At 39.0% G+C, this 10,559-nt stretch overlaps 1 long non-coding RNA gene and 2 other non-coding genes across 4 annotated transcripts; all 3 read left to right on the top strand.

The window, feature by feature from the left end:
* Nucleotides 1–1,365: 1,365 nt before the first annotated feature.
* LOC116684584 (uncharacterized) lies at nt 1,366–2,016 on the top strand. 2 transcript variants are annotated; one of them, XR_004330791.1, is made up of 3 exons: nt 1,366–1,545; nt 1,632–1,679; nt 1,960–2,016. It is a non-coding gene; the product is annotated as an uncharacterized LOC116684584 (long non-coding RNA). The 2 variants fall into 2 exon arrangements; XR_004330792.1 differs by lacking the exon at nt 1,960–2,016 and adding an exon at nt 1,771–1,949.
* A 2,589-nt stretch (nt 2,017–4,605) lies between these two features.
* On the top strand, nt 4,606–4,724 carry LOC116684587 (5S ribosomal RNA). Its single transcript, XR_004330794.1, has one exon. It is a non-coding gene; the product is annotated as a 5S ribosomal RNA (ribosomal RNA).
* Nucleotides 4,725–5,299: 575 nt separating this feature from the next.
* On the top strand, nt 5,300–5,418 carry LOC116684585 (5S ribosomal RNA). Its single transcript, XR_004330793.1, has one exon. It is a non-coding gene; the product is annotated as a 5S ribosomal RNA (ribosomal RNA).
* Nucleotides 5,419–10,559: the final 5,141 nt, after the last annotated feature.

Raw genomic sequence — 10,559 nt, 5'->3', positions numbered from 1 at the left:
AAGCAGTGAGAAAAAATCCAACAAGCCAAACCACAACAAAAATCACACATGCAACAACGAACAACTTTTTCATTAAGACTCCATCTAGAGCCTTTTTATGTACATCTCTATAATCTTTACAACTTAAAAAGTGACCTCTCACTCCTTCGCACAAATACACTCGCGGTGGACTCGTAATATTACAATGACAATCTGTTAACTGCAACTCTTTTCAGGATGTTCACACAGAACCAAGGGTGGCAATTCACAATCACTCATCTGAACTATCTGTCCTTAGCAGTCTCCTACCTCGTCAACCATCTGGACGTATTTTCCTCTGACTATTTGTCCCTTTTCCTCTCCTACCGCCACCCGTATTATTCAACAATTCTCTTACAACTCTCTAGTTGTTTTTCTCTGTTTAATCACATCACATGCCCCAACATTTCATCTGTTTATATCCCTTTAATTACAGCACATTCAATCAATACTTTTCGCTTAAAACAACACTTACGACAGTTGAAATGTGATCACATCAATTTAGTTTTCAGCCAATAACAGAATTTTGATTTTAAACAGGCTTCTGCTTACCTTTTTTGTTGAGAGCTCTCAGTGATCACACCAACGAATCGCAGTATCGCCGCTCAGTCCCCTTCACGGGCTGCGGGATGTCAGTCCGGTGGCTGAGCTGAAGCGGACCGTGGACACAATGTCAAGGTCCAGTTCGATTCCCCTGTCCAATTACGTTATCACGTCGGGGTCACCAAATTTGTTGGAGAAATCCTTCTATAAACTGACAACTGACTCCATGATGAATTAACACAGCGTTTATTCTTGTGGTCAACAGATGAAATGCGTTTCCGAGCAGTTACACGTGCACGGACCTGATGGAGACTTGTCTAGTACAGAGGTCCCCCAAAAGGCACTTAAACAATAGTGTGCTCAGGGTTATATTGGTTCCCCTTGTGGGGCCTGATTGGTCAGCTATACTGTTGCTGGGTTACACTCTCTGCTCTGCCTCTTCCCTCTTTCTTCTTATTATTTTCAGTTATCATTTACCTCACCAGACAGCTATGTTCACTCCTTAGTTTGTATGTCCTGTTCTCTGAGTTATCAGACCGTCCTGAACTTCAGTGTCCTTGGCCTCACCATCTCCTCCTCCCGTGCTCACTGTAGCATATCTGACTAAGATAGCCCTGTCTGTTCTCTCCCTCCTAGCTGTAACCCAGCTGCAAAGCATAATGTATAATATGTCACACATACACACACTCTTATTTAGTCTTTGGTTAATTCAGTATATACTTTAAGCCAGCTTTTACGTGGCCGTTCCTGAGTGCCCTGTTCATCACCACCTCAGTCATTGTATTATTTTCCCACAGTACTCTTAATTTACGTGTGTGTGTGTGTGTGTGTGTGTGTGTGTGTGTGTAGCTGAAATATGTCTTGGACCCCAAAAGAAATCCAGATGAAACAATTATACGAACCCAGTTTACCAAAGTACAGCAAGTTACCTTGCAACGCAGAGACTTTTTGACTCTGGGCTTGGCACGGGAGTTGGAGGTCACAGTAAGCACAACTGAAATATTAACAACTTATTTGGGTTTAGCACACTGTTTTTGCCTTGTAATTTTTTTTTTTTATGCTCCATACAGATAGCAAATTGCTGTTTTCAAATAATCACCCAAATAGCACAGTCACAGGTAAATTATTTTGTTTGAGATATACAGCATCCAATGATACATTTTGTTTATTTGAAATCATGTTTAATTTAATTGATATATGTGCCATCAGCAAAAGGATGTTTATGCAGTGGATTGCTATGTTGTACCAACATGGCTACCTCCACATTGTCCGGATACCTTGTCTTTCCCCGTAAATATATTATTATTATATTTTTTGAAATAGTTAATTTATAATTATTTACAAAAATAAAGGTTCAGATCTGTTCTGCTTTTTATTTCTACATGATTTGTCTTTCAGAATGATTTGGCAAACAAAGATTTTGTCCTCATACCTATTTGGAAACCAGGACACTACATACTCTGTGTACGTCTGCAGTTTTTTATTACCCTTACTTTTGCACTGTATTACTATTATAAACTAATTTATTCTTTGTAGAAACCTATTTTATTTTTAATTTTAGAAATTGTATTACAATTATTTACGTTAAAATTCCTAAAAATATGTGTACAGGTTTTGAAGCTGAGCGAGAGACACATTCTTTTCCTAGACTCCTTATTCCATAAACATCCAGAAGCCTCAGTTGGCTTTGGCGATCAACGATACATTCAGATTTGCAGGTTTCAATAGCATGAAGTTCAGATGTTCAAAACATTATTTAGGATGTAAAGTTGTTAGTTATTTTAGCTTTTGGTCTGTTCCTGACCACATGAAGTTGTTCAATAAGCATGCTCCTGTGGTATGTTCTTTACCACATTTACAGTTCCATTTACTAAACCCTTGTTTTCAGCCTGGTCATTACCAATCCTTCAATGAATGCTTTCTGGTGTGGTAATGGTCAGGATACCTTGGGTTTTAATGACCCTAAAGTTCTTGGGAATATTGCAGTATAATCGTTTACTTATATAATATCAAAACTGACTCCTTAATGTCAAATATGGAATTTGTTGGGCTAGAAATAAAGTATAAACCAGACTACTGCCATATCCCCAACATAGTTAGTTAGGTCTGTTTTAGCAATTTTGGAACCTAAAATGCTGATTAGTACTTTAATTGCAGTGATCTGGCGCAGAGGATTCTTCCAGGAGAAGAAGTAATGCAAAGGGGCTTTTTGAGTCGAAAAAGAAGGAAGAGCAGAAGAAAAAATCTTCCACAGTTAACAGTAAATCAAAATCTAGTGTTTAGAGAACTGGATCCTGTGTTCCAATGGCCCACAATGCATCCATTGAACCTTGCTCACCAAGCATATACTAATTTTAAAGATTTTAACTGCTTGTTGTGAATGTAAACTGTTCAACTTTTGTTTAAACTATAAATGAATGAATATTGAAAATTGTTCTTACGTACATTGTTCCAAGTGTATTTGTATTGTAGTTTTTTTGTTCTTCAATACAAATGTCTTAATTTTCTTAAGACTTTTCTAAGTTCATTTTTAAATTGATGAAAGGGTGTATATGATGAAAATAAAATCACTTTCAAACGTTTTATGTTCATACAAGGGTCCACATACTTAATATAGAATCAGTTATTTTAATCAAAAATATATATATTATTTGAAATGCATTGTTTTCTTTAATAATATTATTTCAAGTGGAATTCCTTAAGATTTCAGGCCTCTTTGATTTACAATTTCTATGTAAATTAAAAATGGAATTGTGCTGAGAAAAAAAAAAAAAGAAAAAAAAAAAAGAAATTTAAGTAAGAATTGAAACCTTTGAAGGTGTGAAACACCTTCTGCTCCTCCCATTTGAGACATGGCCCCCGCCATGGCTCATCTTAGCTACCAATTCTTAGGTAAGCAGGGCCCGTCATCTCTCTGATATAGGCCCCTAACACAAGTTGCACCATCTAACAGCCATACATCCTTCTCAGTCTGTGGAAGTTTTCTTGTAATAGAAGGTAGTTGAACTACTAGCAAGCTACGGCGAAATGTTAACGTGAACTAATAGTGTGATTACATGTAGTCAGAGGTGGGTAGTAACGAGTTACATTTACTCCGTTACATTTACTTGAGTAAGTTTTTGAAAAAATTGTACTTCTAGGAGTAGTTTTAAATCACTATACTTTTACTTTTACTTGAGTAGATTAGTGAAGAAGAAACTGTACTCTTACTCCGCTACATCAGGCTCCAATGAGCTCGTTACTCGTTACTACGCGTCATTGTTTTTACCCCCGCGTACGTCTCATTTTGTTTTATTTTGACAGAGAGAGAGAGTCTTCCGCTGAACGTGACTGTGCTTAACCAATCACACGTCGTTGTGCAGTCACGTGACCATACTCGTTTCAGCAGCGGGACCATAGACCGTTAATATGGGACAGGTTAGCTTTACACTCGTAGCAAAGCAAAGAAACAGCAGCTACGTTATGCGGTGTGTTCAGGGTCTACCAAAACAAACGGACATGTCAGCGTTCAACAACTCAACATCTAACCTGAGGAGACGTAGCGGTGGTTGTAGTTTCTGCTGTGGAGAGGTGGATGTTTGTCTTTTAGGTTACATACAGTATGTTTTACACATGCAGTAGGCCTATCCATCCAAATTTGATGTGACAAGTCTCTCAAGTAAGCTATTTTGTAATTAATAAATTAATTTTATTGATTGGATGAACTATAATTTGCCTAAATATGATTATTTTGTATTTTTGTCGGTCTGATTGATGCTTGTGTTGAGAAATAAATCAGACGTTACTCAACAGTTACTCACTACTTGAGTAGTTTTTTCGTCAAGTACTTTTTTACTTTTACTCAAGTAATTATTTGGATGACTACTTTTACTTTTACTTGAGTCATATTATTCTGAAGTAACAGTACTTTTACTTGAGTACAATTTTTGGCTACTCTACCCACCTCTGCATGTAGTTCAGTATCAACCCCAAGCTGTTTATTCAAGTTTTGAGGACCTTCAGGTCTTCACATCTAGAAATAGCTGGATTTCGCCCTGTATGGTTGCTTACGGCCACACCACCCTGAAAGTGCCCGCTCTCGTCTGATCTCGGAAGCCAAGCAGGGTTGGGCCGGCTTAGTACTTGGATGGGAGACCGCCTGGGAATACCTGGTGCTGTAAGCTTTTAGTTAGGCGCTGTGGCTTCTTTGCTGGACGCAGAGCTGACAAAGAAACCGTATAGAGGACGTAACTTTTTTTTTGAAGCAGCATTCTTCTTTAGAATCAAAATAAACGATCTCAGTGTTCAACAATTCAAGTAAGAGTTCAAAATACTTGCAGTTTGACCACAGGATAAATAAATAATATGTTCTGGAAGACAACAAGTCAACCAAGTCTAAGTAAAGACAGAGGTAAGAAAATTGAGAATTAATTACAGTAATGAAAAATAGAAACATGGAAATACATGAAAGTATTTAGGAGAAATACATGAATCATTGTGGAACAAAACAAACAAATCAAAGAACTCTTGAAAATTCAGAAGTGTAAATTATAGTGCAAAAAGAGCAAAAAGCAATACAACTTCTTGATTCCAAGGTGAAGGTAGTTGAACTACTAGCAAGCTACGGCGAAATGTTAACGTGAACTAATAGTGTGATAACATGTAGTTCAGTATTCCTCAACCCCAAACTGTTTATTCAAGTTTTGAGGACCTTCAGGTCTTCACATCTAGAAATAGCTGGATTTCGCCCTGTATGGTTGCTTACGGCCACACCACCCTGAAAGTGCCCGCTCTCGTCTGATCTCGGAAGCCAAGCAGGGTTGGGCCGGCTTAGTACTTGGATGGGAGACCGCCTGGGAATACCTGGTGCTGTAAGCTTTTTAGTTGGCCTAAGGCGCTGTGGCTTCTTTGCTGGACGCAGAGCTGACAAAGAAACCGTATAGAGGACGTAACTTTTTTTTTTGAAGCAGCATTCTTCTTTAGAATCAAAATAAACGATCTCAGTGTTCAACAATTCAAGTAGGAGTTCAAAATACTTGCAGTTTGACCACAGGATAAATAAATAATATGTTCTGGAAGACAACAAGTCAACCAAGTCTAAGTAAAGACAGAGGTAAGAAAATTGAGAATTAATTACAGTAATGAAAAATAGAAACATGGAAATACATGAAAGTATTCATAAGTGTAGCAACTGGAGAAATACATGAAACAATGTGGAACAAAAAAAATCAAAGAACTCTTGAAAATTCAGAAGTGTAAATTATAGCCTAGAGGGAGTCCCTTTAAATTTGGCATACATAACCACTAGGAGTCGCTGTATATGTATTTCTCCTGAACTGGTGTACATGGTTAATGTAAAGCCCCAGTGGCCTAGTGGGTTCAAGTCCCATCTGGGCTGATTTTTAGCAGAGTGGCGCAGCGGAAGCGTGCTGGGCCCATAACCCAGAGGTAGATGGATTGAAACCATCCTCTGCTGGAGACACACTGATAGACACTCTGAAAGGGTGATGCATCAAGAGGTTATGACATATGAGGAATATCATGTTCTGGTAGTCTACTGTCCATTTTGCCAAATGAACATCCACTACCCGGTCAGGACCCTGTAGTAATTTTGATTTTCCAGTGATGTGATTGGTAAGTGGTTGGGCTGTACACAGGTTTTGATCACATCCATCGGTTGCATGGACAGGACATCAATACCCCGGTTCCCCCGCATGATCGCTCTCTTGTCTTTGTTGTTCGATGACTATTTGGGCTCACACCTAAACACACCCGAAGCATCTCAGACGAAAATCCCTCTGCACCTCAAAGTGCTCTCAAGCACTCCCAGCTGTGCGTTTGCAGAAGAGCACCTTGTTTTCTTGTAGCTTTGGAAAAAGGCTTTAGCTTATGACAAGGTAAACAAATAACACCATTGTGCTTCTCATTCGTGTGTTCACTTCAGTTATGTATTGAATCAAATCTTTAGAGCTAATGGTCCTCATTTATCAACCTAACGTAGAAATCCAGCGCAGATATGAGCGCAGAAATCCTCTTACAACAGGCTTTACGTGAGATTCATGAAACGTTTGTATCACACCAGTCAGAGCGTAAGAATGATTGTACATTGATAAATGCAACAGCTGGAAAAAATCCTATTAAAATATAACGCCCGAGTATATTCTCGGTTTTGAGGCCTCGCCTCTACTATTTACGACATAGTTAGACATAATCTGCATAAGAAGTGGAAATTGAAACCTTGACATCTCAGGTGCTCTGGTGCCGCCAGCTACCACCAGGCCCAGGGGAATATGCCGCCTAAGAAAAATGCAATCCTACCCGATGAGGTTGAGGAGATCAAGAAATCTCTGGACTTCTTGTCGGCGGAGATTTCAACTGTTGCAGAGCAACAGAAGAAAATCATGGATCTGATAAGTGAAATAAAAATGCTAAAGAGGCAAAGCGTGGAGAAGATTGGTTTTCTGTAGAATTGAGCTGCTGACCTCGAGCAATATGTGTGATTATCAGCGGCCGGAGAACCAAACAACAGAACTATGCCAGGGTGGCCGCGGATGCTGGATATACCACTGCCAGTCCGAGTGAAGCTACCGAGGAAGAGAAGGAGATGCTGGAACAACAGGCCAGGCCTGATTTTTGGACAGAAAAGGCATTTATGTTGATAGCGGGGACATTGAGGATTGTAATACTCTGCCGAGCAAAAACAAACAGCATCTGCATTGGTAATAATCCGGTTCACCAACAGAAAGAAAAAGTCAGCACTCCTCAGACAAGGAAGGAAATTAAAAGGCACCCAAGTTTACTTCAGCGAACACTTCAGCAAGAAAAATGCTGATATTGCCAAGAAAGCACTCATACTCAGAAGCAAAACAAGACCCAGGCAACATGGGCAAGAAATTGTAAAATTTACATCAAACTTCATGGGCTGACTTTTAACTGCAGGAGCCTTATCGCAAACCTTTAAAAAATCAAACAGTACCTGAAACAAGAGGAACACAATGTTCACAGCATTTGCAATAACAGAGACTTGGCTCACGGTAGAACAACCGGAGTTGGTGGAGATTAAGGGATATGAACTATCATTCATGAATAGGAAACAATCAAAGGGTGGGGGGTTGCATTATATATTGACCCAAGATATTAATGTCAAATAGTTACTAAAATGTATTTTGTTTTAAATACAATCATGGAATGCATCACAGTACAAATTGAAATGGAAAAATCTAAAAACATTCTAATGAGCTGCATGTATAGGAAACCGGGATCGAATAATGACATGTTTAAGGAAATAATTACAGAAATATTCAGTAATATTCAGTAATTTCAAAATGTTTTTTTATCTGCTGAGATTTCAATATTGACTTGCTCAACCCACAAGACCACAACAAAACAACAGAGTTCATTAATCTGGTGTACAGTCCCGGTTTGTATCCCTCAATCACTCGACCAACCAGAATTACAACCAATACTTCTACACTAATTGATAATATATTTACCAACGTCACTGTCTATAAAGTTGAAAGTGGACTAATAACAAATTATGTCAGTGATCATCTGCCAGTTTTTGAAAACACACATAGCTACACTAAGACCAGGAAGGACGACAACATGACAGATGAACTGATTTAGATTTTGCATTTTCAGAAGAGGACCTTGTTTTCTTTTAGCTGAGAAAAAGGCTTGCACTCGTAAAAGGTAAACAAATTGCACTTTATTGCCCTTATTAAAAATTTAGGCAATTTTAACAGTACAATACAAACATAAGAAACTACAAAACAACAATAACTTGAAGGCGTACAATTAAAAATGGCCAACTTCTAGTGTGTTGGGTTAGGGTTAGGGTTAGGGTTAGCGTAGGGGGTAAACACCACGTCTTGACGAAAAAAATTTAATAGACAAAAAACGAAAGGAGATAGAGGGATGAAACCAAGCTCCGCCTCCCCATTTTGGGGGTCTCTGGACACGCCAGAAGTGTCCGCATGTCTCTACGACTTACGGTTCTCGAGATATGCAAAAATGGACAAAATTTGACGAAAAGAAAGTTCATAAGTCCTCGTAGGAAGGTCGCAGCCAGCTCACACTTGGTTCTTTGTAATCCTCTCCTCAAGCCGGATTCTTAGACACCCAACATGGCCTACTTTCGTGACATTTGTTTTTTTTCATTTTGTCTTACTTTGACTAGGACGATTGTATTGCGTTGGGAGTGTGTTCCCGGTGCTCAGGGTTAGGGTTAGGGTTAGGGTTGGGTTAGGGTTAGGGTTAGGGTTAGGGTTAGGGTTGGGTTAGGGTTAGGGTTAGGGTTAGGGTTAGGGGTTGGGTTAGGGTTAGGGTTAGGGGGTTAGGGTTAGGTTAGGGTAAAACGCAGTGCCCTGGATGGGCGCTGCGAGGGGCACGGGCACAAGGGGACCCCCGGTGTGATTAAAACACTTAAAATTTCCTTAAGAGACCTGGTTTGGTTCTAAAAAACTGTTTAAAAGAAGGCCATATGCTCAGAGCAAGGCCAAGGGACCACAGGACCAGACGGACAACGGGAACATAAAACTTTAAATAAAAGGTCTCCTCCACTCCTGCTCAGCTCCTCTCCCCTCTATAATGAATAAAATTACAATAATTAAAATATATCATATGTACATTGTAAATACAGAAAAAAAAGGGGGAGGGGGGGGGGGGGCGAAAGAAAAAAAGAAAAGTTAAGATAAATAAAATATATAAAAAAGTTGTATTGATAAATACAATGCCCGGTGTCCTGTTTAAAAGAAATACAATTAAAATATATTAAAATATTCTTTTGACATAATCACATTTAAAAGTACTAAAATACAGTTTGAATTGCTTGCCCCTAAGGTTAAAAAGTACACATACCATTAAAATTAGTAAATAAGTGCTTTAAAAAGTGCTTATGAAGATAAAAAGTGCCATGCAATAATAAATAAATAAATAATAATAAAACATTTAAAATACATCATAGGATAAAATCACACTGTTATAAACATGCATAAAACCGATGGTATGTGTATCATCATGTTAAAATCCAGAGGCAAGCAATTCATGTTGCAAAACAAAATAATAAATATTAATAATATCATTAAAATATAACATATAAAAACCCGAGAAAGAAAATCATAAAGGACCACCAAGGCATCTAGTAAATAGCTTTATTTAAAAGAGTGAACATGTAAAGGTCTGTCTATATTTAGGTCGGGCCCCCCTGCAGGCAGAAATCAGTTACCTAAAAAGAAAAAAATAGTAATAAAATCTGGACGGCATTACATAAAATAAGAGAGTTATAAAAATAAAAAGAAAGAAAAAGGAAGGAGAACACGTAAGGGGGTTAAAAGACTGGTTCTAGTGCCCTGCAGAGGAGGTCCCGATAAAACCTGAGGAGAAAGGAGATCAGAACAGTGGGAGGGAAGGGTTTCTGCAAACTAAAAACTTAATTAAAAAGAGAAGTGGACCCATGTAAGTACTTTTCATTCAGACCCAAAGGGTCTATGGTTTTTAAAAAATGGATCCACTTCCTCTCCGCTGCCCGTCGCTGACCCGTGGTCCAGGTTCTGTTGCTCTCCAGGCCCATGCTCTGAACATTTTGAGGGCCGTGGAGTTTAAAATGTGCATATAAAACAGTTGTGCCATCGCCCTTATTTAAAATGTATTGGTGTTGTTTTATCCTTAAATAAAGAGCATTCTTGTCTCCCCCACGTAAAACTTATGGCAGGCCCTGCACCTGATTGCATAGACCACATTAATGGTGGTGTGTTGCAGGACCTGCCAAGGGCTAAAACCAGCTCGGCTGTGGGGGTTAAAAATGTGGGGGAGATGAGTAAAACCAATATCCGAACCTCGAAGCGCCTCCCTAGGGTCCTTGTTCTTGTTTAAATTCGTGTGAACTAACATGTCTTTTAAGTTTTTGTTTCTCCTGTAGGCGGAGATCATGCGGCAGTCCTTCAGCACATCGCACTCTTCCCGCCCCCCGGAAGTTCCTCTTTATTGTTGGCATTAAGCTTCTCAGGTTCTCCGAGTAG

This window comes from Etheostoma spectabile, unplaced genomic scaffold (genome assembly GCF_008692095.1).
Source record: "Etheostoma spectabile isolate EspeVRDwgs_2016 unplaced genomic scaffold, UIUC_Espe_1.0 scaffold00019330, whole genome shotgun sequence".
Taxonomy (NCBI): domain Eukaryota; kingdom Metazoa; phylum Chordata; class Actinopteri; order Perciformes; family Percidae; genus Etheostoma; species Etheostoma spectabile.
Note: the sequence above shows the minus strand (reverse complement) of the source record. Positions and strands in the feature narration are given on the sequence as shown.